Source organism: Spermophilus citellus (assembly GCF_964194105.1).
Source record: "Spermophilus citellus genome assembly, chromosome: 11".
NCBI lineage: Eukaryota > Metazoa > Chordata > Mammalia > Rodentia > Sciuridae > Spermophilus > Spermophilus citellus.
Genome location: NC_138192.1, coordinates 90437656 through 90465116, shown reverse-complemented (window position 1 = coordinate 90465116; position 27461 = coordinate 90437656). Strand labels below are relative to the sequence as shown.

The window sequence follows — 27461 nt, the reverse complement described above, 5'->3', positions numbered from 1 at the left end:
GAAAAGTTAAAACTACTTCCAGTAAAAGTTGGGAAAATATCTTTTTAAAGGATGGTACGGATTTTGTTAACTCAAGATTCCCATATAAACACTAGTTGATGACATTTTATTAAAACTTTCATTTAAATCTGAATATTTTATTTGTTTCAAATGAACATGTACTAAGTTTATATTTTAAAAAATCAGAAGTTCTCAATTTAAACTGTAAAGCAAGTCTCAAGTTTCTAGTATTAAATTTCATGCTTGCCAAAGAGCAAATCAAATATCAAATTGTCTAGGTCTACTGTATTGCAGAAGGGAATTGAAAAGAAGGCCTATATTTAGTTTTGAATTCACTTATGAACACACACACACACACAAACACACACTCTTTTGTGAATATATATATATATATATACACACACACACACACACACACACACATATACATACATACATACATATACACATACATATGCAGTGTAGATATATACATCATGTATATACATATGTTCTGTACATACCATATATACATGTGGCATAAGTTTCTGTGTATACAAACATATACCTAAAAGTGTATGATGATAGCTTAATATAGTCTAAGAAATTAACCAATCCATGTACCTGAATTTATTAAATTTAAGGGTCCATTTATAATTCCTGGGCAAATTAATTCCTGGGCAAATTAATCACTAATTATCACTTTGAAAGAAAAATGAAAGATTCTGTGCTAAAGTACCAAAAGAAATTAAGAGAATTTTCAGATGAATAACTGAATATTTTAAAGGACAGAGGTCTACTGTATTGCAGAAGGGAATCTCTTGATTAATAGAGAAGAGATTTTCTTTAAAGAAAAAAAAAAGATTAGGTAAGAGAGATGAGGTCAAAATTTTCAAAATATATAAAAGAATTCTTATAACCAAGAAAATATCAGTGACTCCAAAGATTATTTACATTGTGAATGTATTTGCCACATGTTTGAATTTTTAACATACAAGAAAAATAAAGAGCTGGGCATGGTGGTGCACACCTGTCATCCCAAAAAAGCAACCGGGGAGGATGAGGCAAGAGGATTTCAAGTTCTAGGGCAGCCTGAGCAATTTAGTAAGACTCTGTCTCAAAAGTTAAAAATATAATAAAATAAAAAGGATTGTGGGAGCTAAAGGGTAAAGCAATTAAGAGGTTGAAGAAAGAAATTACATAATGGGATTGATATTCAGGATATATAAACTCAAAAAACTTAACACAAGTAAAACAAATATCCCTATGATTAAGTGGATAATGATCTAACCAGGCATTTCTCAAAAGAAGAAATAAAAATGGCCAACAAACCTATGAAAAAATGTTCAACATCCTTAGCAATCAGGAAGATGCAAAGCAAAACTATACAGAGATTTCATTTCACTCCAGATACAATGGAAATCATCAAGAATACAGAAAAAAATAATTGTTCATCAGAATATGGGGGAAAGGTATTCACACATTGTTGGGAATGCAAATTAGTACAATTACCTTGGAAAGCAGTACAGAGATTCCTTAAAAAACTAAAAATGAAATCACCCTATGAGCCAAGTCTCCCACTCTTTGGTTCTGATTCAAAGGAACTAAAGTCAGCATATTATAGTAATACACGTATACCAATGTTTATAGCTGCACAATGCACAATACCCAAGTCATGGAAACACCTAAGTGTCCCTCAACAGACTAATGAATGTAAAAAAAAATGTGTATACATGCCACAGTAGAGTTTTCTTCATCCATAAAGAATTATTTCCTTTTCTGCTATATAGAACTGAAGAAAATATGGTAAGTGAAATAAACCAGACTCAGAAAGTCAAAGGTTAAATATTTTCTCTTATATGTGGAAGATTGGTAAAAATTAAAAAGAATAAAAAAGGGAATACATGAAAACAAAGGGGAGATCAATAGAGTACAGAAAGGGGGGGATCAAGAAGGAGAAAGGAAACAGCATGAGAAGTACTAGAGAAATAAATCTACCATCATTATGCAGTTTATGTCTGAATGTGCTTCAATGGATCTCACTTTTATATATAATTATAGTGCACTAATTAAAATACTACTACTACTACTACTACTACTACTACTAATAATAATAATAATAATAATAATAATAATAATAAAATGACAATAATAGAAGGGAGAGAAATAAAACAATTGATCAGAGGGATAGGGTGAGAATGAAAGGAAATGGAGGGTATACTAGAGAATGAAATTGATCAAATTATGTAATGTGCACATATGAAAATGGTATAATAATTCTCGCTATTATGCATAATTATATTGCATCAATAAAAAATTTAAAAATTAACAAGAAAAATACATGGAAAGACATCCATGTTCAATGAAAAACTTACTAGTATTAGCATATTCATAAATATTCACGTGACTCAAAGAAATACACAAATTCAATAAAATTCCTATTAAGCTCATAGTGATTTTTACAGAATCAGAAGAAAATTCTAAAATTAATATGAAACCACAAAAAAACCATCTACCTAAAATAATTTTGAGAGAGAAGTACAAAACTGAATTAGTCATCTTTCCTAATTTCAAAATATATTACAAAACTACACTGATCAAAATTTTATGGTACTATAATAAGAATAGACATAAAAACACATGAAATGGAATAGAGAGTGAACCCAGAGATTAAAATATGGTATTAAATCAGACTACAAAGTTTCTTCATAGAACAAGAAATTAGTCAACAGAGTGAAAAAAACAAAAACCTATGGAGTGAGAGAAAATAGTTACAAACTCATGTATCAGATATGGGATAATTTTCAAAATATATAAAAGAATTCTTATAACCAAGTATCAAAATAAATACACATACACAAGAAGAAAAAAAAAACTAAGGGGCTGAGTTGTGGCTCAGTGGTAGAGCTGCTCGCCTAGCATGTGCAAGGCCCTGGGTTCGATCCTCAGCACCACATAAAAATAAATAAATATGATATTATGTCCAACTACAACTAAAAAATAAATATTAAAAAACTAAACACAATAAATAAATAACCCAATCAAAAAATGGCCAAAGGACTTCAGTAGACCTTTTTTTGTCTTTCTTTTTTATTTATTTCTTATATACATGACAATAGTGGAGTGCATTACATTCATGATTATCCATTCACAGCACAATTTTTTGTAACTCTGTATATAAAGTATGTTCATGCCAAATTATGCCATTATACATGAGCTCTCTTATTTTTTTTGCATACAATTCTTAATACACATTTATACCCCCATTTATCATATCTCTGTTTATATATAAGGTATGTTGACACCAAATTCACATCTTCATACATGTATTTTGTATAATGATGACCTTCTCCTTCCACCATCCTAACTATTCTCCTTCTCCCTCCTTTTCCCTCCCACCTCTATTACCCTCATGGAATTTGCAGGGAAATGGATGGTATTAGAGAAGATTATGCTAAGTGAAGTTAGCCAATCCCAAAAAAACAAATGCCGAATGTTTTCTCTGATATAAGGGAGGTGACTCGAAGTGGGGTATGGAGGGAGAGCATGGGAGGAAAATTACCAGTAGACCTTTTTCCAAATAAGAAATACAAACAGCTAATAAGTATCGGAAAGTTGCTTAATATTACTAATTGTCAGGAATATGCAAACAAAAAGTATAATGATATATCACATCCAGTTTGTTAGAATGCTTATTAACAAAAAGGTAGAAGACAAGTCTTGGTCTATATTGGGAAAAACTAATCCTTGCACACTTCTGATAGGAATATGAACTTCTATAGACAGTTAATGGAAAACTGTGTGGAGGTTTCTCGAAATTAAAAATAGAAGTACTACATGATCCAGCTATTGTATGCCTGGTTTTTTTATCCAAAATAATTTGAATTGGGTCTATGAAGATATATCAACACTCCCAAGTACACTGTAGCACTTTTTGCAATAGCCAACATATGGAAAACATCTAAAAGGCATACCACCAGATGAATGGATAAAGAAAATGTGGTGTATACTATTTAGCTTTAAAAAAAACAGAAGGAAATTCTAAAATACATGATAGTGCAGAGAAACCTTGAAGATGTTTTGCTAAATAAAATAAGCCAGTAACAAAAACAAAAATTCCACATGATTCTACTTAAATAAGGTTTCTAAAATAGTCAAATTCACGAAAGTGAAGGCTGGAGTGGTGGTTGCCAGGAGCTAGGGGACAGGGCTGGGGGTTAATTATAAACAGACATAAAGTTTTAGTAAATCAAGATGAACAAGTTCTAGATTGGCGCTGTACAATATTCTCCTCATAGTCAACAATAATGTATTATAAACACAAAATAAAGTTTATTAAGAGTGTCGATCTCGAGGCTGAAGTGTGGCTCAGAGGTAGAGCTCTCACCTAGCATGCATGAGGTATTGGGTTCAATCTTCAGCACCACATAAAGTAAAAATAAAGACATTGTGTCCACCTATAACTAAAAAATAATTTTAAAAAAAGTATAGATCTCATGTTGTGTATTCTTACCACAGTAAAATAACATCATCTAAAACAGTTAAACATTAACTAGTTTATAAAACCAAAATGAATATAATAGGTACTCTTTAAGGAATATGACTTTTTAAAAATGACAATTCATCACTGTGAAAGTAATATGTATGATGTGGACCATATGGGGTACAAAAGAAAATATAAAGAGTAATAAAAATTAAACCATAATCTAATCAACTAGAGATAAAATACTATACACATTTTCAAAAACTGTGGGAAAAAAATGTATTTCTTTAATAAATCTGAAAACTATCTTATTTTCCTAAATAAGACATTTTATTCAATTAAAATATATTTGGAAATATAAACAAAAGTGAGGGAACAAGCTCTTTCTTAAAACACAAATCTACTTTCCATCAATGAGGAATTGGGACTAACTTATCAACAAGAATCTTTTGGATGCTCATCTTAAACAATTGTTCCCATGAATTCAATCTTTCATTAAATCAAATTTTCATTAAGATTAGCTACTTATCTTTAGGGCGGTTGATTAAGTATGAAGCAATTCTCTAGACAGTGTTCAGTGAATATTTTTTCTTTTAACTAATTTGAATGTATTATATAAACTATAAAAAATGAAAAAAAAAGTTCAGTGCATCTCCCTTTCTGCTGACAGAACTCACCTCAGCTATCTCAAAAGTCTAGAGTGTATAGACAATTTATGACAGAAATAAGTGGCAGAATGTTGGGGCAATGCTAACAAATAGCACTAGCTTGAGCAAGCATGAAACCAAACAACCATTCTTTATAATCCAATGAGCTATGCATTAGAAGCTCCTAACACTCTCCCAGAAATATTCACTGTTAACTAAAAAGCAGCCTTATCATGTCCTAAGAGATAATAAGAAAAGGGATTTCCTACCTCATGAGTGACATAAGGAAACAAAAGTGATCAAATTTGACAATATTTTGATGTAAAATAAAAGTATCTTACATTTCTAAATTGTTATATATATTTTGATTGCACGAACTCCCATTGTTCCAGTTTTACAAGTAGAATTTAAGCAGTTCGAAAAATGTCCTAATATAAAGACATAAACTGGTGTGAATATACTATGTATAAAACCAGAGATATGAAAAATTGTGCTCTATATGTATAATAAGAATTGTAATGCAACCCGCTATCATATATAAATAAAAAAGTCATATATAAATATATATAAATAAATAAATAAATAAATAAATAAATAAATAAATAAATAATTTCCGGGTATCCAAAACTTCTTAAAAACAGATAATATAATAATTTTTTAAACTCAGCCTTCACCATCATGATATGGCATTTACTGAAGAAAGCCAACATCTGATTAAATGCGGTAAATGTTTTTTTGTTGTCGTTGACAGGTTCTTGCCATGCTGTTCAGGATGGCCTCTACCTGGCAATTCCCCAGCCTCAGTCTCTCAAGGAGCTGAGAGTACAGGCATGTGCCATTGCACCAGGCTAGCTTTGTGTGCTTTAAATTCACCTTTTCATTGAACATTATATATATTAAAGTGCTCAGTATCTATGACTTAAAGCAAATCCTATCTAAGAATAGTCACAGTCTTCTTTTCCAGGATGTAGGACACAAAGCCCACAAACTGCTGTAGGTGAATTAAAGCCGCATCTGAGGCCAAGTTTCTGATTGTCAGTCCATGTCTTCCAGCACAAGAATAAAAAACTACAAAATTGGTAAGAACTGAAAGGACATATCAATTGAATCCTTACAGAGTGTCTAGTCTTGTGATTTCTGTAATCAGTCTGAATGAGATAGGCTGCTATCCTGTACTTGACTTATTTCCTGTCACCTTAGTTGACCTTTGGTTGAAGTCTCACTTTTTAAAAAATTCCCTTACTTGATAAATAATTAACATACCATAGATTTCCTTGAAATGCAATTTCAATTGCTTTTAGGATATTTACAATATTGCATAAGCATCAACATAATCTAACTGTGGAACAATTTCATCATCCCAAAGGACCATGTTATTCCCTCCCAGATAAAGAATAGAAGTAGGGGGAAAGGATAAAAAAGGGGTGCAGAGCAGGAGAGACAGAGAGAAATTTCATATAAGAACTTGATCTTAAAGAATGAAAAGGATGCTTTTTTTAAAAAAAATACTGGAAATATAAACTCATAATTTTAAAGTGCATTTCTTACTTTTTTTCTAGATAATTTATTTTCCTTCTTAGTTATCGGTCAAAAACATCCCTTTATTAATTAATCACAAAATGGGCAAAAGATCTTCGGCAAAGGGCTTTGTATGTCAGGGATCTCCTCCACCAGAGCACTGGGGCATCTTGATTAGTTTTATCACGCTGCCAATGATGAAGTTCAATTATAACTGAGAATGACTGGACTTAGTACATGTTACACCTCTGGATATTTTAAAATTATGCAAGTATTTTCCTTTCGTTCTTAATCTAACACTCAGTTTTAAGACTACATTTATATTTTCTTTCAGTTCTTTTTTTTTTTTTTTTGAAGTATCAGACACTTGTTTTCTTTTCTTTTTTTTAATTGCTTTTATTCTTTCAGTTCTTAACAATCTTTTGCTTTTAAATTTTTATTCTAATTGGATATACATGATAATAGGATGCATTTTTTTAAAGAGAGAAAGAGAGAGAGAGAATTTTAATATTTATTTTTTAGTTTTCAGCAGAAACAACATCTTTGTTTGTATATAGTGCTGGGGATCGAACCCAAGCCACACGCATGCCAGGCGAGCGCGCTACCGCTTGAGCCACATCCCCAGCCCAATAGGATTCATTTTGACATATCACACATATACGGAGTACAACTTCTCATTCTTCTGGTTGTACATAATGTAGAATCATGTCATTCAATCACATATATACAAAGGGTAATAACATCCATTTCATTCTACTATCCTTCCTACCCCCGTACCCCTACCTTCCCTTCATTCCCCTCTGTCTAATACAAAGTACCTCTATTCTTCCCTAGCTGCCCCCAGTCTTAGCTGCTTTATTGTGAATAGCATCCACGTATCAGAGAAAACATTCGGCCTTTAGTCTTTTGGGATTGACTTATTTTGCTTGGCATGATATAATCTTTTGCTTTTTACCCCTGTGATAGAAAAAGATGAATTTGACCATTAGAAAACTGGCATCAATTGCAATTTAATTCATTTATTTTCAACTACTTCTCCTTTTCTAAGGGAATACTCTAGGTTTTTCTATTTGTTGCTTGCCCAATTTCAAACACCCTTTTTACTGATTTGCTCTCCACTGACCTAGGATGTGGGCAGACATTAACATTTTCCCCAAACTCACTTTTCTTTGAAATTTGCTAGGGCAGCAGAATCAGTGTCACATTCTCCAAATTACCATGCAACTCTTCAAAAAACCACCCGCCAGGAATTACCATTAAACTTTTCAGTATCTTGAGCTACATTTCACAGACAGATATATAAGCCCTGCAGTCTTCAGAGATAAAGTTGCTTTATTGCTTAGATAAAATAGATTTCATTAGAGATCATTCTTCCTAGCCCTGAGAGACAGAAACCTTTGTAACCTTCATTCTATAGTCTTTTTTTTTTTAAGCTGCAAAATGTGCTCATTACTCTTATCTGCGAAATACACTATTCCCTTATATTTATTCTTACTCTAATCAGAGGCTACAAAGAACTCCAGAGAAAATTATCAGGATCATATTAATCTATAATTAGAAATTTTAGTTATTTGTAAACTAATTCTGGGACTGTGAATCAAAGCCAATAAACTCTGTGTAAGTTCATAAATAGTATTTTAAATCATCTTAACACTTCATTCTCACATCTGAAGACTTATCCCATGGTGACTCATTTACTCTGGTTATATCATTATTCCATAAAGATATAATTCAAATGTGATACAAAGGAGTTGAAAAGAGTCTCCAGATACCACTACTCACTCTGTTAGAGTTGCATTTCATAATTATAGAAGAGCCACTCAAATTAATTGCAATTAAATTATAAATTATTGTAATTATTTTGCATTTGTGTTTGGAAGAAATCAGAAGAATTTCTATCATTGTATAATTAAAATACTCCTTTTCATGATTTATAGTATTGCATTCTTTGGGGAACTGACGCATCACTGACAACCAGACTGTCCAGCTTTAGCCTTCTTTTGAGTGTTCTAGGAGGGCTTTCAAGCCCTTCACTTAATCCTTGCTAAATTAAACTATAAAAATATGCAACTAGTAAGTTATAAGAATGAATTTTAAATGGTTACCTAGCAGTAGTCAATACTGCAATTAAAATGTATTCATGTATTTTTTTTCCTATAAAGTATATGGAATAAAATTCAGCAAAGTAGACTGAAACTGAATACAACAACCTTGTCCCCAGCTAGAGGTATGTAAAACTCTATCAATTCTAACTAAACACATTTTCTTTATAAAGCAACACCGAGTTAATTAAATACAGTAAAATAAATTTCATTTTTAAAAAGCAAATTGAAATAAGAACACCTCTTTAAAAAATATATGAACCCACTTACATAATATCATTTGTCCCCAAAATGATTATTTTAGCATTTAACTTTAATTAGTATATAAGATGATAATATAGATTTTAAAAATTATATATCTTTTGTTTAAAGATAGTATCAGAGAATTAAAAATCTGATAGTAACATAAGTTCATTATCTCAAAAAATAACCCAGTATTAAAATTAATAGTAAATATACCCATCGATCTCTTATTTTAAACAATAAAAATAAGCTATTGTGGCTGACATTATATGAGTGACCAAGATAGAAATAACTTATGCCTCAGTGTTTGCTTATGCACTCTCAGGAAAAAACATATTGTGGGGGAGAGGGGTGGAGAGATAATTGTACATAATAATTGAGAACAAATTTTAAAAAGATAAATGAAGTGCTATGGGAGTCTATTATAATAGTGTCTTAACCATTGTTAAAAAAAATCAGAAAATTGATGTTTAGGGTACAATGTCATGAGCAGTAAATAAAATCACTGCTTTGAACTATGTAAACTCTGGTCAGGGAGACACTGCTTCTGGGAACCCTGTGGTGCAGGAGTGCCAGGGGGAACATCTATTTGCAAGATGACTCCTGTAGATGAGGAGAATTCCATTCTTGCCTTGAATTCCATGCTTGCCTAGTTCAAAAGCCTTGAATTCAAATCTCAGTTTCCTGGAGGTAGAAGAGATGGGCACAAATTGCTATTGAAATCAAGAAGGTTTTTCCACACTGAAACCCTTTTATTCTCATACCTTATATAACAAAAACACGCAAGCTCTTGTTCTTGGTTAGAGCCAGCCTCCACCACAGCTGGATCACCCACCAAGTCCTACTTCCACTTACAAATGAGTCTTTTTCTTTATTTCTTATAATTTCTTATTTTCTTAATCCAACCCACCTGCGTTAGGAGAACTGTTTTGTGCTGGATGGGTTGCAATACTACAATTTGAAATATTTTAGTAAAATATTTACCATGCAGAAAGAAGCATGGCAGCAAAGATTTGATGGTGAAAAAATGTGGCATTTTAAGAAAATAGACCAATAAGGATGACGAGTGGAGAAAAAGGACAGGATGATAATAGATGTAGTTGAAGAAGAAATGAGACATTGAAGAAACAGTTTGGCACCCTAAGCCTTGCAATGGGAAGCAACTGAAATTATCTGGGAAATATCAAATCTGCATGTAAATGTGTTGAGGGTTTTTGCATCTACATTTATTAGAAATATTGGACTGTTATTTTCTTTTATTATAATATCGTTATCCTATACAGTGTGATGGTGCCTGCCTATAATACCAGCAATTCAGGAGACTAAGGCAGGAGGATTTCAAGTTCAAAGACAGCCTCAGCAATTTTTCAAGGTCCTTAAGCAACTTAGCAAGACCCTGACCCAAAAGACAAAACCAAAAAAGGAAAACACCCTTATCTGGTTTCAGTATCAGGGTAACAGTGACTTTGTAAAATAAGTTTGGAAGTTTTTGCTTTTTTTAAGAGTATAAGGATTAGAATTAGAATTAAATTTTACTTTGTAGAATTAAAATCTACTTTTTAGAATCTGGCAACAAAGCCATCAGACCCTGTGCTTTCCTTTGATAGGAGTTGATTTACTAATTCAATCTTCTGAATCATTATTGGTCTATTCAGATTTTCATTTTCTTCAGCATTTAGTGTTAGCGAGTGGTATGTTTACCCATTTCTTCTAGGTCATCCAATGTGTTTATGCATATTTATTCACAGGAGTCTGGATCCCTCACATATCTGTGGCTTCAACTGTATTCTTTTTCATTTCTGAATTTCAGTCTTTTCTATTTTTTACCTTATGCAGTCTAGCTAAATAGTAAACTTTTCAAAAAAATCAACTCTTAGTTTATTGATCTTTTTATTGGTTTTCTGCTCTATTTCATTTACTTCTACTCTTTTCTTATAAATTTCTATTCTTCTGCTAATTTTGGGCTTGACTAGTCTTATTCTATTCCCTTGAAGTATAATTTCAAGTCTTGTTTTTTTTTTTATCATTCTTTTGTTTTCGATGTGTGTGTTTATAAACTACCCGGCTAGTACTAGTACTGTTACTGCTTCATTGCATGTTTTGTATGTCAACTTTCCATTTTCATTTGTCTACAAATACATATTTAAATTTCTATTTTAATATATTCTTTGACTCACTGGCTTTTTAGAAGTATATTTAATTTTCACATGTGTGAATTTCCATAATCCCTCCTACTGATTACCAATTTCACACCATTGTGATCAAAAGAGATACTTGATATAATTTCAGTCTTTTAAAATTTGTTATTATTTGTTTTGTGGCCTAAAATATGATCCCTCCTGAAGAATGTTCCATGTACACTTGAAGCAATGTGTATTCTGCAACTATTGGGTGAAATGTGTGCATATGTCTGTTAGGTCCACTTGATCTAAATGTAGATAAAATCCGAAGTTTCCTTTTTGATTTTGTATCAGGATGAAATTTCCATTGTTCAATATGGCATAGTGAAGAAATCTAATTTTATTTTATTGCTATATAATTCTCTTTAGATTTGTTAATATTTGCTTTCTATATTTCTGTATTCCCATTGTGGGTTCATATGTATTTACAATTGTTATATCTGTGTGATGAATTATTCCTCTTATCATTAATGCATGGCCCTTCTTTGTCTCATTTTACAGTTTGAGACTCAAAGTCTCATATAAGTGTAGGTAGGCCTGCTCTCCTTTGGTTCCATTTGCATGGGATATCTTTTTCCATCCTTCTAATTTCAATCTATTTTTATCTTTAAAGGTGAAATGAATCACTTATAGGCAGTATACAGTTTTTTATTGCATCTTTTTTTAGTGATTCATCCATCCCCTAATAACATTTGATTGGAAAATTTATCATTTTTTTCTTCAAATTAATAATTGAGAGGTAAAGACTTGGTACTGCCATCTCGTTAAAAGTTTTCTGAATATTTTGTAGAGCCTTTGCTCCTTTCTTTATCTGGGTGCTCTCTTCCTTTGTGATTAGATGATTTTTCTCTAGTGGTTAAGTTTTGATTTCCTACTCTTCATATATAATGTGTAACAACTATATATTTTTGCTCTCTGGTTACCATGAGGCTTACATAGAACACTGAAGTTAAAACAACTTTTAAAGATGATTACAACCTAATTTTAACTGCATACACTTAATGCTTTTATTTCCTGCTACACACTTTATGCTTTTGATGTTAAAATTTACATTCTTATATTGTATATTCCTCATCAAATTATTATGGCTAATATTTTAATGCTTTTTCTTTTATCCTTCATAAGAAGATATAAGTAATTTACAAACCACCATCACAGTATTATAGTCTTCTGAATTTGATTGCATGCTTAATTGTACTAGTGAGTTTTATACTTTCATGTTTTTGTGTTACTAATTATGGTCCTTTATTCTCAGTTGAAAGAACTCTCTTTGGTACATCTTATAAGACAAGTCTATTAGTAATGAACTTTCTCAGTTTTTGTCCATCCAGAAAAATTTTTCTCTCTCCTTTATTTATGATGAACAGCTTTACTTGTATTCTTGGTTGGCAAGGTTTTATTTTTTTATTTTATTTTTTTGCTATGATACTTCAGTAAAACACCCTAGCCTATGAGATTTCTTCTGAGAAGTCTGCTTCTAATCTTATTGCAACTCCCTTATATAAGATATGCCACTTTTCTCTCACTAATTTCAAGGTCTTATCTTTGGCTTTGATTTTTAACAGTTTGATTATAACGTCTTTGTATAGTTTTGGTTAAATTCAGTCTACATGGAAACCTTTGATATTCTTATACATGGATATTTTTCTTTCTCTAGATTTGGAAAGTTTTTGCTATTTTTTTTTAAGTTCTCTGATTCATTGACTCTTTTCACTTGTGGGGACAAGTGCATGGAGTACTGCATACATGGCATACCTTAAGGGCTTCTGAGTGTCAAATCACTCCCCAGTGCTAGGAGTATGAGCAACAAACTGCTTACCCCATAGGCATAGCCCTGGGTGTGAGGCTATGTGTTGCAGTCCCTGTGCTTGCTCCACAGCCTGCTCCTTGATTGGTTGCTGCAAGGACAGTTGGTCAGAAATTGTATTGGTGGCTGCCTGTAATCTGCTTTGCTACTACCTGAATATATATACATGGCAACTGTGCAATAAAATCAGACCTGCTTCCTGGTGGTCTCCGGAGGTCTTGAATAGAGACTCCACAATCACACTCTCCTCTACCCTGTTCCATGGACCTCTTCATGGAAGAGAGATAGCCCATGCATTCACTCTTAAACTTATGTAACTGGAAAACTGATATTTCTTAAGTCTCATAAGATTCCTTCATTAATTTTCATTCTTCCTTATTTTCCTTTCTTACTGTATGTTTTCTTATAATCTGAGTTCATAGAGTCTCTTGCCTTATCAATTCTGTTATTGACACTTTCTATTTCATCTTCCACTTCACTTATTGTGTTTTCAGCTCCAGAATCCATTTTATACTTTATAAAAATAATAATTTCCACTTCATAACTTTCTCTATTTGGTCATTTATTGGTTTTCTGATTTTCATTGAATTATTTCATTGTATTTTCTTATAGTTCACTGAGGCTTCTTAAAACAATAGTCTTGAATTGTCAAGCAGTTTATACATCTCCATTTTTTTGTGTTAGATGCTAGAACTTTTTTTGATTCTTTACTGATGGCATGTTCACAGATTGTCCTTCATGCTTGTGGCCTCTATACATTTGAAGTAAACTTCTTCCAGTCTTTGCAGATTGGTTTTGTCTGAGAAATCTTCTTTGCAGTCAGTCCAACCACAGGTTCTGGGAAGGCTATCCCGTGTGGACCACAATGAGCTTGATGCTGAAGTCTTCTGTCAGGTTTGCCTGCCACTTCAGTCAATAAGTTTGGATGCACTGGAGTTGGATTTGTTACCTGGGTCTGTGGAGGTAAAGCTATGGCCACAAGAGTGGGCCTAGAGCTGCAGAGGTAAGCCTTGGCTGGAATATGGTACCATGAGAACTGGCCTGTAATGTAGTCTATGAGGACTGGCCTAGACTCTTGTGTGTGGGTATGGGCCTGAGAACTAGGTCCATTAGGGTTGGCCTGGGCCCTGGATCTGTGTGGGCAGTTTGGAACCTAATCCCTAGGAGCAGCCCTGAGGCATGGACCTGCGAGAACAAGTTCAGCACTGGGATGGGTGACACTGAGGCTTAAGTTATAGGATCAGCCCAACACTGAGCTGTCCTAGAGTCTGTGTCCACAAGTGCCAGCCTGGGGCCTGAGGCTTAGCACAGGATCAGGCCTGAAACCTAGGGCTTTATGTGCTGATTCTTGTTCTGGGATGATCTAGAACATGAAGCAGGCCTGGAACCTGGAGGATTAAGGGCAGGTCTGAAATCTAGGGCCAGTAGGGTCAGCCATACAGTCAGATGGGCCTTGATAGTGAGTCAGCTGAACAGGCCTACAGATTGAAATTGTGGTATCTGGTCTAGTACTGTGGCAGGTCTGGAAACTCTGAGTCCAGAAACTGGCCTCAAGTCTGGGGTCTCCAGGACCTGGTCAGTGCTGATTTTTAGAGGGGGAGGCCCAGTGTTGAGGTCCAAAGCAAAAGTAAGTATTCACTCTCCTTTCTGCAAGTGGATGGTATCTCGCTTCAAGCTGGCCCTTTGGGCTTGGGAGACAAGGAATGTAGTAATGTAAACCTTTCCTTCTGCCCAATTTCATGTGCCTTATCTTCTTCTGTGCTATCCCTAGATACTGTTATCTCTCACCTGGTCTCCTTAGATCTAGTGAAAGTACTTTTGCATGTGAATAGTTTTTTTCAAAATGGCATTTCTGCAGGGGCATAAGTGCTAGAAAGTCCTATTCTACTATCTTTCAGATACCCAGTCTATCTTTGAGATTATTAATTTACTGAGGGTACTTTAAAAAGAAATAATGATCAAATTTTTAATTCACTTGACTTCTGATTTACTCTTTTCTATTCAAGCAATATCTCTCATATCCTTCTGCTGTTACAGATTAATTGCTCTCTGCTTCATTTAACTCTTTGTATCTCAGTGCTACCATCTATCTTCAGTGAGAATAAGAAAACAAGCCGTACTAAAAAAAGAACTATTTTAATATTTGGTCTCCTGGTAATAAGTTCTCTGATTCTCCTCATCATTGTTAATCATCTGAGGACTTACAGTTTTCCTTTAATCCAACCTCATATACTCACTCTCCACACCACAAAATATGGTTCTGCTGGTTTAAAAACATAATGGCTCCTCTACTGTACTCCAACTAAGCAACCAGTTACTAATCCCTGAACTCATTGCTTGTCCAGCAATCTGAAATCTTCCTTTTGACAATGGTGCAGTCTTGGGGCCACACACACCTTTGATTAACAGTCTTCCCTGTGCAGGTATTGAGATATGGTTTCCTTCACAAGTGCAATATATTTTTGGCCTACTGTGTGTTTTCTGCTTATTTCCCAACATAGTCATGAATTGAATTATATATGATGTATTTATTTTCTGTTATATCCAGGGTTTTGAGTTGTGAGTAGAAGATTGTTGCATGTGCTTGGTTTATAATATGAAACAAAAAAGTCTATAATTTTCTTCTCGAAAAGTAATTTAACATCAAGTATGTGCTTAACTTATACAAGGGAATGTCAGAAGTTCTAATAGTTTCATATTTCTAAAAACTTACTATTGTTGTGTTTATGTTTTACTATTTCAATAATTTGTTTTCATCCTTTCTAATGAAAGAATTTAAGAGATTTACTTTGAACTTTCTTTATAATGGTATATATTAAAATACCTGTATATAAAACCATAAAACTGAATATTAGGTAGGAGAAAAGCTATGTTAAGGAATCTGAAATGAATAAAATACAAGGGGGTAGGAGGTACTATAGTGTGGGAGAAGACGAAATTGTAACATGTCTAGCACATAGCTGAATGTCAGATCATCTATAAGAATGCAACAAGGGAACAATGACGAGGTGTTTAATTGGCTTTTTTATTGAAAACCTTTCTTCAGTGTTAATATGTCTTCCTCACAAGTAGGGTAGTAGACAGAATAAGAACAACAGCTGCATTCAACTCTCATCTCTGTCATTTGACTGCAGGAAAATTTATTTACCTGTTGATGACTAAGCTTTCTCACCTGTAAACTAAGTTCCCTACCTCAAAACTCCACTGTGATGATTAAATGGGTCTATTTGTATAGATAGAACAGTGACTAATACATACTACACAATATGAAACTGTAGGCTATCGTTATTATTATCACTGTGATTATTGTTATGCTAAGTATTCCATAACACATTTTTGAAACTCATTCAGGAGTTAAGAAAATTTCACTCAAGGACTGAGCATAATCAGCCCATAAACTTCTAGCAGATAGGTTTTCCAGAAAAGTCCATGTTTGTTGTCCTAATTAAGCCAAAATTTTGGATACATAAAGTTGTTTAGTTATTCTTTGCATTAATAAAGTGATATAAGAGATATAAGCTGGCTTTGGAAACTCGGTATCCTCACTGAAATATGTTTGGGCTTATTTCCTCTTGTAAGTATCATTATCTATATTTTCTTATGATAACTAACAGATAAATTTATTTCTAGTATGCTTATTACTAGAATCTATTCAAAACTACTTTAAAGAAAGAGCATCTGTTTATTTTATATTCATTAGCAAGTAAAAGGATGTTTGAGTTTTGTAATTAAACAGAAAAAAAATTATACTTCAATCCAGGTCAAGATTAACACATAGTTTTTAATGATGAATCAAAGCAAATAATGTTGTTTAAGCTATTATCAAAAAACATTTTTTAAAAACTCCCACATAAGGATCAAATAATTTTCTTTATTACAGGTAATTGCCAGCATTTGTCCATGAATTAAAGTTATTATGAATATAATTATCCTGTAATATCTCTTGGTAACTCCAAAATAACAGAATAGCCTAAGGATGAAAGTTTTAATTGAATCATCATATCATCCAGTATGTGTTAGTGGAATAGTTGTTTAATATTCTGAAAACAGAAGAACATGCAAATATGTTCTGTTCTCACAGCACACCCATGGATTTGTAAAGTACATTTAATATTACAGTTCTAACTTTGCATTCCAGAAATCTAAGTACCACTTTAGTCTTACATAAATTAGTAAAATCTGAACAGATTACATAAGGCAACCTGGAATTACCTGTGACGACTTACATAAAATGATCTATTTCTGTGTGTTGTTATATTGCTCCCATTCACTAATAATGGTTTGCAAAATCAAATGAGAAAAACTTCAATCTAATTTATTTTCTACATTATTTCCAAAAGTAATGTTTCCCCAATTTATCAAATAGCTACTTAACCTTAGGACATGCAATCTATATTCCCTTACATATTTCAAGATATTTTATAAATACTGAACCAGGTTTTATGGTCCTTTATCCTCTTGCAACTTTTTTATTCTAAGTCAAAAGATGCACATTCTTTGGAAATCAATTGCTTATTTTGTAAAATATCTTAGTAAATATCTTATTTCAGGTACATTTTATGTGCTGAAATTTATCCCAAAAAAGTATTTTTCTGTTTATAAAAGCAGTATATGCTCATTGAACACACTGTGTTATAAAACCAAAGATAAAAGAAGACAAATAAAATCATCCAGAAATAGCCAGGCTAATATTTAAGTGCATTTCTTATAATATTTGTTATTAACTGTAGCCAAATATATAGTGTTGAGATGTTACTATAGATACAGCTTGTCTCAGTTTTATTCTTCTCACTTGTCATATCTAATGATACTTCCTATGACACTGAAAATTATTTCCAAAGGTATTCATTTAATTCTGCTATATTCCATTATTAGATATAGTAATAATATGAAAGTTTTCCCCAAAAATTTCCAATTTCAGGTACCATTTATACACGATGGCTTCCTGATTCAACTTCACCAGTATTATATAGACAATTAGACAACAAGCTTTTGAACATATTGATTTGGAGTTCCTTAGCAACCCAAACTAAGAAATGTCCAAAACTGCAGGGTGCAGTGGTGCACACCTGTAATGCCAGCAGCTCAGATGTGAGACCAGAGGATTTTGAGTTCAAAGCCAGCCTCAGCAACATAGCGACTCAGTCAGACCCTGTCTCTAAATAAAATATAAAAAAGGACTGGGGATGTGGCTCTGTGATTAATTGCCTCTGGGTTCAATCTCCAGTACAAAAAAAAAAAAAGGAAATATGGAAAACTGTATTCTTTTTTATTTATTTATCCATCTTTCTCTCTCACATACACCTACAGTCTCACAGCCTACACTGTCATCTACATATACTCACAAGATTGTAACCTGAGCCATCATGTGATTCCTTTCTTATCATCCTTTTCCTTCAATTCACATATCAATTCCACTTTTGTCAAATATCAGAATTTTATTTATCCTCTCCATTCCCACTGTCATCTCCTTTTGAAGCCACTATCATTTCAAACCCATATAATTGCTATGTCTTTGCTATCTTTTTCCTCCCATGTTACTCAGATTATTCCTCATCTCCACATTGCACCCAATGTGATTTTTATAAAACACAAATCTTCTTAAGTCATTTGCCTGCTTAATTCCCTCCTGTGTCGTCACCACCACCCCCACACATGCTATTAGAGTTAGGGTAATGTCAAATTCCTTAAAATTTTTTCTTATTGTCATCTGCCCCATTACTTTCTTTGTCATTATCCCTTCTCTCTCCTCCTCCTCCTCCTCCTCCTCCTCCTCCTCCTCCTCTTCTGCTTCTTCTTCTCTCTCTCTCTCTCTCTCTCTCTCTCTCTCTCTCTCTCTCTCTCTCTCTCTCCCTCCCTCCCTCCCTCCCTCCTTCCCTCCCTCCTTCCCTCCCTCTCTTCTCCTCTCCCCCCACTCCCCCAGACCTTGCTAGGAACACCAATAGTATTTTGTATTCTCCCATATTTGGTTAAATACTATTCTCCACAAGATTGAGACCTACTCAGAATCTCAGGTGATCTCATTAGGAAATAGGTTCTTTGCAGATATAATTAGCTCAAGGAATTCTGACAAAAAAAAATCATTCTGAACTTCCTATGGGCCCCCATCCAATGACTGGTATATTTATAAGAGGAACAGAGAACACAGAGACACACAGGAAAGGAGGCCATCCAGAGAGGAGCTCTGTTGACTAGAGCCGAGGCACACCAGAAGTCTCCAGAAAAGGAAGGAAACAAGGAAGGATCCTCCCTGACAGTTCCTGGAGGGGTAGTGACCTGGCTGACACCTTGATGGATTCCCCAACTTGTTAGAGAAGGAATGTTTGTTGTCTTAATTCCACCTCCCCCAGTTCGTGGTTCTTTCTGATAATAGCCATGGGAAACAAATATACCACTCATGTTATAATTAATGTCATATACAATGGCTTTATTTTCAGTTCTCAATAGAATACAGGATCCATAAATAGCGAAGAGTAATTCTGTTGTTTACATTTTTATGCTCACTGCCTGGTGTGAAAACTGGAACATCACACACACACACACACACACACACACACACACACACACACAAACACACACACTCAAAAGATATATTTACCAAAGAAAGAAAAAGTAAATTTCTCATGGTAATAGATACTTACTGAGATCTGAGCAACATTATCATTATCTACATTCCTTTTACTGGCAAAAGCTTTATTTTTGGAGGTATTATTGCCATTGTGATTTGATGGCTCTTGAACGGCTCTTCTGAGAAGGGAGCTTTGCAATATCTAGTGTTTTTATTTATGCCACACCCACTCCTGATCTTAGTCTCAGAGCTCTGAAGTTCCTTCTGGGACTTACCCTCTCTGAGTGCAGACAATTTGGAAGAACTGTGCATCAAGTACCAAGGTTCCTGGGAGAGGACAATGACTGAGGCTCGGCCAAAAGCACTCTTTTTCGTGAATGGGGTGCAGAGAAAGGGGGCAACATTAAATGCATTACTGGTCCAGAGTTAGCTCCAGAAGTACCCATGAATCTCTCTCTATATATGAATAGATTTATTTATGAGTAGATCTTGGAACAGTCTAGCTCTTATCTTTTCTGAGAATAATTTTATCTGATTACCTTCTGATTCTCTAAGCAAAACCATATTCTTTCTGAAAATTGCTCTTTTTGTTTAAATACCCAGAACTAATGTCTCCTACTTGCAATCTAAGTACAGTAATTATACTGTTCAAACATAGATGTGATCAAAAAATATCATGGACTGCTTACTTAAGTAAGTGTTGTTTTATAGATGGTTACCTGATCAAAAAGTTCCTAGTTTAGACTGTCAGGCCATGTAAATGATGAACGATGCAATATGAAGTTCATGATTTGCCTTTATTTCCTGAGAAGCTACTTTCATTTCTTCATGTATTGCACATAATAATGCAAACCCTACTCTTCTCCTTCATCTAACTCTTTATAAATGCAAATTTAAGTATAAAAGTTATTTGTTAATTTTTTAAAAAATTACTGAACTAAATATTCTCAGTTAAAATCATGAGCTAAAAATAAACTATTTTATAAATACAGTTACCACTAATAAGTCAAGGTTCTGGTATAATGAATGGTACTGTCTTTGCACAAATAATTCTTTTACAGTAAACTAATTTGCACTTTGCAATATAGAGACCAATATGTGATTAGCTACCACTTGATAGACCTCAGTATTTCATTAAGATGACAATTAACATATGAAGGAACCATTCTTGACAATTACATATTATTTAAGTCTCCAAAATATTTTTTTCTTCGAAACTCTTTACTAAATGAAAACCAATGTTAACACTGTATAGGCAAAGACTAATTTGCACATCAAGATAAAAAGAGGAATAGACTTTACACACATAGAAATAATAAATGTTAACTTCAAAGGGTAAATAAAAAGAAAACGATTTTCTTTAATTTCTTCAGTGGCTTAATAGTTCTTTGCCTTTTTATCTAAACATATAAAATATCATCTGAGTATGGTTTGAATCAGTCTTCCACTGAGGGATTTGCCCAGAGAGTATCTTCAAGTTTCGTACTGTTAGCCTTACCTATTGCATCAAAATAAACAAGAGATTTACGTATCTAGATCCTTTTGCCACTTTCCTTACATTCCACCACATTTTTGTCTTTGATTTATTTTACCTCTCACTATTTTGAAAGACTATCCTCTTCTTTACACTCTCCACCTAATCTACTACAATGTCCATAAGAACATAACTTTTAAGACTGCAAAACCTTAAAACCACCATGATAAATACATTTGAATTTAAACTTTTAAATTTGTTCTTTTTAGTAATACATGACAGTAGAGTATATTTTTGAAATATTTATGCAAACATGAAGTATGTGTTACTGTAATTGGGATCCCAGTCTTGTACATGATGTGGAGATTCACTGTGTTGTATCCATATATATATACATAGGAAAGTCTTGTTAGATTCATTCCACTGTCTCTCCTATTCCTATCTCCCCTCCCTTCCCTTTATTCCCCTTTCCATTTCTTAAGTCTGAAGTTGATTTCTAGCATGAGATTTCATTGGTTAGTACCTTCAGTGATGTTAAATGAAAGTGAGGACAATCAACCTTGTTTTCTTGTTCCTGATCTTATTTATAATGCTACTAGCATTTCCTCCATTGAGTAAAATGCTGTCTTTATGATATCGATATATACATTTAGTACTATTAAAAAAGATATCCAGCCAGGCATGGTGGTGCAGGCCTGTAATCCTAGCTGCTTGGAAGGCTGAGACAGGAGGATTTTGAGTACAAAGCCAGCCGCTGAGGCGCTAAGCAACTCAGTGAGACCCCGTCTCTAAATAAAATACAAAATAGGGCTGGGGATGTAGCTCAGTGGTAGAATGCCCCTGAGTTCAATTCCTGGTACCAAAAAAAAAAAAAAAAAAAAAAAAAAAAAAAAAAAAGATATCCATTAATTCCTATTTTCTTGAATTTCTAAAAATCAGGGACATATTGTTTTTCAGATTTGTCAACCTTTATGCAGTAATTCATCCCACTGTCTTTCCTAGTCCTATCTCACCTTCCTTCCCTTTATTCCCCTTTGTCTAATATTCCCCCCACCTGTTGTATGTTAGAATCCACATATCAGAGAAAACATTTGAACTTTGTATTTTGAAGATTGGCTTATTTCACTTAGCATTATTTGTCTCCAATTTTATCCATTTACCACCAAATATCATAAAGTCATTTTTTTTCATGTCTGAGTAATATCCCACTATGTATATATATCACATTTTTTTTACCCATTCATCTGTTGTCAGGTACCTAGTTTGGTTACATAGCTTAGCTACTAGGAACAGAAGTGCTCTAAACATTTATGTGACTGTGCCCCTGTAGTATACTGATTTTAACTTCCTTGGATATATATCCAGGAGTGATATAAGCAGATCAAACGGTGGTTCCATTCAAAGTATTTTGAAGAATCTTCATACTGCTTTCCAGAGTGGTTACACTAATTTGCAGTTCCATTAGCAATGTCTACGTGTACCTTCTCTCCCCACATCCTAACCAACATTTATTATTACTTGTATTCTTGATTGCTGCCATTCTGACTGGAGTGAAATGAAACCTCAGTGAAGTTTTCATGAGCATTTCTTCAATTGCTAGAGATGTCGAATATTTTTTTCATGTATTTGTTGAATATTTATATTTCTTCTGTGAGAGCCTGTTTAGTTCTTTTGCCCATTTATTAATTGGGTTATATGTTTTATTGGTATAAATTTTTTTTAGTTCTTTATATATACCGGGTTAATGCTCTGAGTTGCAGAAGGCAAAGATTTTCCCCCATTCGGTAGGTTCCCTCTTCATGTTCTTGGTTGTTTCCTTTTCTGTGAAAAAGCTTTTCAGTTTGATACAATCTAATTTGTTGATTCTTGATTTTACTTCTTGCACTTTAAGAGTCTTGTTGAGGAAGTCAGTTCCTAAGCCAACATGATGGAGTGTTAGGACAACATTTCCTTCTAGGAGGTGCAGGGTTTCTAATTCCTAGATTTTTGATCCACTTTGAGTTGAGTTTTGTGCAGAGTGAGAGACAGCAGTTAAATTTCATTCTGCTACATATGGATTTCCAGTTTTCCAAGCACCATTTGTTGAGGAGGCTATCTTTTTTACAATGTATGTTTATGGTGCCTTTGTCTAACATTAGCTAACTGTATTTATGTAGGTTTGTCTCAAGTGTCTTCTATTCTGGTCCATTGGTCTTCATGTCTGTTTTGGTGCCAATATCATGCTGTTTTTAATACTATAGCTCTGTAGTACGATTTAATGTCTGGTATTGTGATGCGTACTGTATCCTTTTTCTCACTAAGGATTGCTTTGGCTCTTCTGGGTCTCTTATTTTTACAAATGAATTTCATGACTGCTTTTTCTATTTCTGTGAAAAACATCATTGGAATTCTAATAGGAGTGGCATTAAAACTGTATAGAGCTTTTGGTAGTATGGCCATTTTGACAATATTAATTCTGCCTATCCAAGAACATGGGAGCTCTTTCCATCTTCTAAGATCTTCAATTTCTTTCTCTAATGTTCTGTAGTTTTCATCGTAAAGGTTTTTCACCTCTTTTGTTAGATTGATTCCCAAGTGTTTTTATTTATTTATTTGTTTGTTTGTTTGTTTGTTTATTTATTTATTTTTGAAGCTATTGTGAATGGGGTAGTTTTCCTAATTTATCTTTCAGCTGATTCATCATTGATGTATAGGAATGCAATTGATTTATGGGTATTAATTTTATATCCTGCTAATTTGCTGACTTTGTTTGAGTTCTAGAAGCTTTCTAGTGGAGTTTTTTGGGTCTTCTATATAAAGAATGGTGTTATCAGCAAATAGGGATAGTTTGAGCTCTTCTTTTCCTATTCATATTCATTTACTTTCTTCTTTTGCCTAATTGCTATGCCACAGTTTTAAAGACTAGATTTAATAAAAGTGGTGAAAGCATTCCTGTCTTGTTCCAGTTTTTAGAGAGAATTCTTTTTCCAATTAGAATGGATTTAATAAATATAGCTTTTATAATGTTGAGGTATGTTCCTGCTATCCCTGGTTTTTCTTGTATTTAGAACATGAATGGATGCTATATTTTGGCAAATACTTTTTCTGTTTCTATTAAGATAATCATGTGATTCTTATCTTTAAGTCTATTGATATGAAAAATTACATTTATTGATTTCCATTTGTTGAACCAACCCTGCATCCCTGGGACAAACCTCAATTTATAATGGTGCACTATCTTTTTAATGTGTTTTTGTATGTGATTTCTGTCAGTATTCTATTAAAAATTTTTGCATCTATGTTCATTATGGATATTGGTCTGAAGTTTTGTTCCCTTGATGTGTCTTCATCTGATTAAACTATATTTATAATCTAAGATCAAAATTTTCTCTTTTTGTAAACTTTTTTTTTTACTTTCTACTTCTCCTACACATTTACATTGAACTTATATTTCCTTTAACCCTATCCTTAAATTTCACAGTCCTTGTCCATAATCAGCCCATAAATCCTTTTCTCTTTTCTTTATTTCCAGTTTAGCCTAGTATAAACATTTAGCAATTTTGTTGAGTTTTAAGAGTTTTCTGTTTCCTACTCTTTCATCTTTTCCATTAGTTTTAAATGGATAAAAATCTATTTTTTGCTAACCATTAGTATTAGTCATCCTGCTAGGTATTTTGAATCTTAAAAAACACCTACTCGGTAGAAAAAGAGATTGTATAACCAAAAAATGGAGAACATAAGATGTTTTGCAATTTTATACAATTCTATAGATGTATGTGAAGTAATGATTAAATATAAAGTTGAAATCAGGAAGTCAAAAGTCAGATCACCAGGGACTATTTCCTGCTAAGTAACTGTCATCTGGCTTATAAAGAAGGGAGAGACCCAAAGAAAAATGTTAAGTAAAAGGAATGAACTTATCCCATGTGGGTTTCATATCCACTTGGCAGGAAAGATTTGAAGAGGAAAGGGTTAGAAAGACTTGAACATTTAAAGACTATTAAACTACTTTTGGAAGCTATCATAAAAGCCTGAAAACAGTAGGTAAGACATTAAAAATAAGGAGTTGTAAATGATAAAAATGCAGAGAATAGAATGAAAAAGAATAGCTAATCAATGTAAGGATAGACATTTTAAATGAGAAGAAATTTTACTTGACTCTAAGTTTTCCAATTTGATTATTCAGGTGAATAGTAATTCTGATCATAGAGGCAGTAAATACAGATGAAAGATCATGATTTTGAGAATGTGAGATAATGATTTTAACCTCTGATCTACTGAGTTTGTTCCATGTGTAGACACAGCATACAAAGGGAGGTAGCCAGAAGCAAAGTCAAACGGAACAGGTCGCTTCTAAGATGATTTCCAGCAATCTCTGCCTGCTGGTTTTCTTGCCCCTTTGTGATCCTGTGCTCTTGAAATGTAATCTAGACTCAGTAACTTACTTCTAAATAATAGGAGACTACAGAAACAGTGGTATATTAGTTTCCCGGGGCTGCCAAAACAAATTACCACACATACACTGGCTGCCTTAAAAGAATAGAAATATATCCTGTCGTCATTCTGGAAGCCAGAAGTCTGAATCAAGGTATTGAAAAATCTACACTTCCTCAGTAAACTAAAAGTGAGGTTATGTCTCCTTTGTCTTCCAGCTTCTGGTGGCTTCTCCACAACATGTGGCTACATCAACAGGTAATAGGAGACACCTGGAGTCCCTGAGTGTCTTCACATGGCCTTCTTTTTTTTATATCTTTCATTATTTTATTGGTACATTATAATTAGAAATAAGATTCACTATGCCATATTTGTATATGCACAAATTATAATTGATCAATCTCATTCCCCAGTACTATCCTTTTCTGTTCACCTGATCTACTTGTTCTACTCTGCTGAACTCCTTTCTGTTGTTGTTATTGATATTTTAATTGGTAAATTATAATTACATATATAATCAGGAGTGGTATATTTGTACATGGACATAACATAATATGGAAGATTTCCTTCACCAGTACTTCCCCCTCTCTTTATCTTTTAAGGACTTGAAGTCAGGGTTCTACTGATTAATTCAAGATTATCACATACAAAGATCCTTAATTATATATATATACCCTATCTGTCTAATAATTTTACATTCACAAGTTAGGACTTGAGAATCTGTTTGGAAACCAACATGCAACTCACTACAGATGGGACGACACTTCCCAGATTTGGTTATAAAACAATGCAGCTCCACTGGGAAGTTAAATACCCAAGTGACTGCTAGCCATTCCTTGAATCTGAATCTACCCTTAAAGTGTCATATTGAACTATATTCATTTGTTCGTCATGTATACTTCATTCAATACACTACAACCTCCCGGGGTGGGGATTATGTCTTCTTCATTATTTTCTTTCTATAGTTCATAGTTTAGTGCCTGGCAAATAGCAAGTGTTCAGCCAATGGTGATTTCAAAGAAGGAAAAGTCTACAAATTACTCTACTTTTCTTTAATCTGAGTTCTATTTGTTTTTGTTTTTTTAAAAAAAAAAAACACGTATCACTAAATTAACTTCTTTAGGGATAGCACAGATCATCTGATTCTATAAAAGAATGACTATATGGCTGGGATTGTAGCTCAGTGAGAGTGCTTGCCTCACATGCATGCATGAGGCACTGGGTTCAATCTTCAGCACCACGTTAAATAAATAAATTAAATAATATTGTGTTTATATATGTGTGTGTATATATAGATATATATATAGATATATATATACACACACATATATATGTATGTAAACATATATATAAACTATAAAAAGTTAGTCCTTGCTATCTAATGATGAAATACAAATTCCAAAGTATATCAACCCAAATCAGAGAACACACTCCCCACTAATTTGCTCTCTCTACTCTATCTATCTAATTTCTTGATAATCCCCCATGCCTTCCCGGCCCTGCCCTTTGCTCTGAGTTGACTCTCCATCTCTTTTAACTACCAGTCCTACTTATTCTAGAAATCTGGCTTCCCACTTGTGAAGAGGCCTCACTTCAGCAACTGTTCTTTCCTTTTACTTCTTCTGTGGCACTTGGTACACTCTGCCTCTACTGGAATTACTGAAATATGTTTCTTATCTTATCATAGTTTTATTGAAAAGTCAAAGTAACAAGGAACTATTTCTGTGCTTCTCTTTCCCTAATCTCAACTAACACCACTCCCATTGCTCAATAATCACAGTGGTTAGGTTAATGTCACACTAAGTTTTCAATAAACATCAGTTAAACAAATGGATACTTGTCTTCATTGACAAATACTGCATTTTCAGTCATGTGGAAAGATTATGCATATATAAGATTATGCATATATATAGCCACTTTTCTTCTAGGCCTAGTTATATAAGGGAATATGTTTGTTAAATATATCTGACTAGGAGAAAGCTACGGTTTTCAATCAAAATTTAAAATCCTAGTTTTGAGTTTTTCTTCAACCCAAAGTAAGTTTAGT

The 27461-nt window shown here is 33.4% G+C and overlaps 1 protein-coding gene across 7 annotated transcripts in view; it reads right to left on the bottom strand.

Moving 5' to 3' along the window:
- The window catches only part of GULP1 (GULP PTB domain containing engulfment adaptor 1), a 274786-nt gene that overhangs the window by 159122 nt on the left and 88203 nt on the right, over positions 1–27461 (bottom strand). The window lies entirely within an intron of this gene.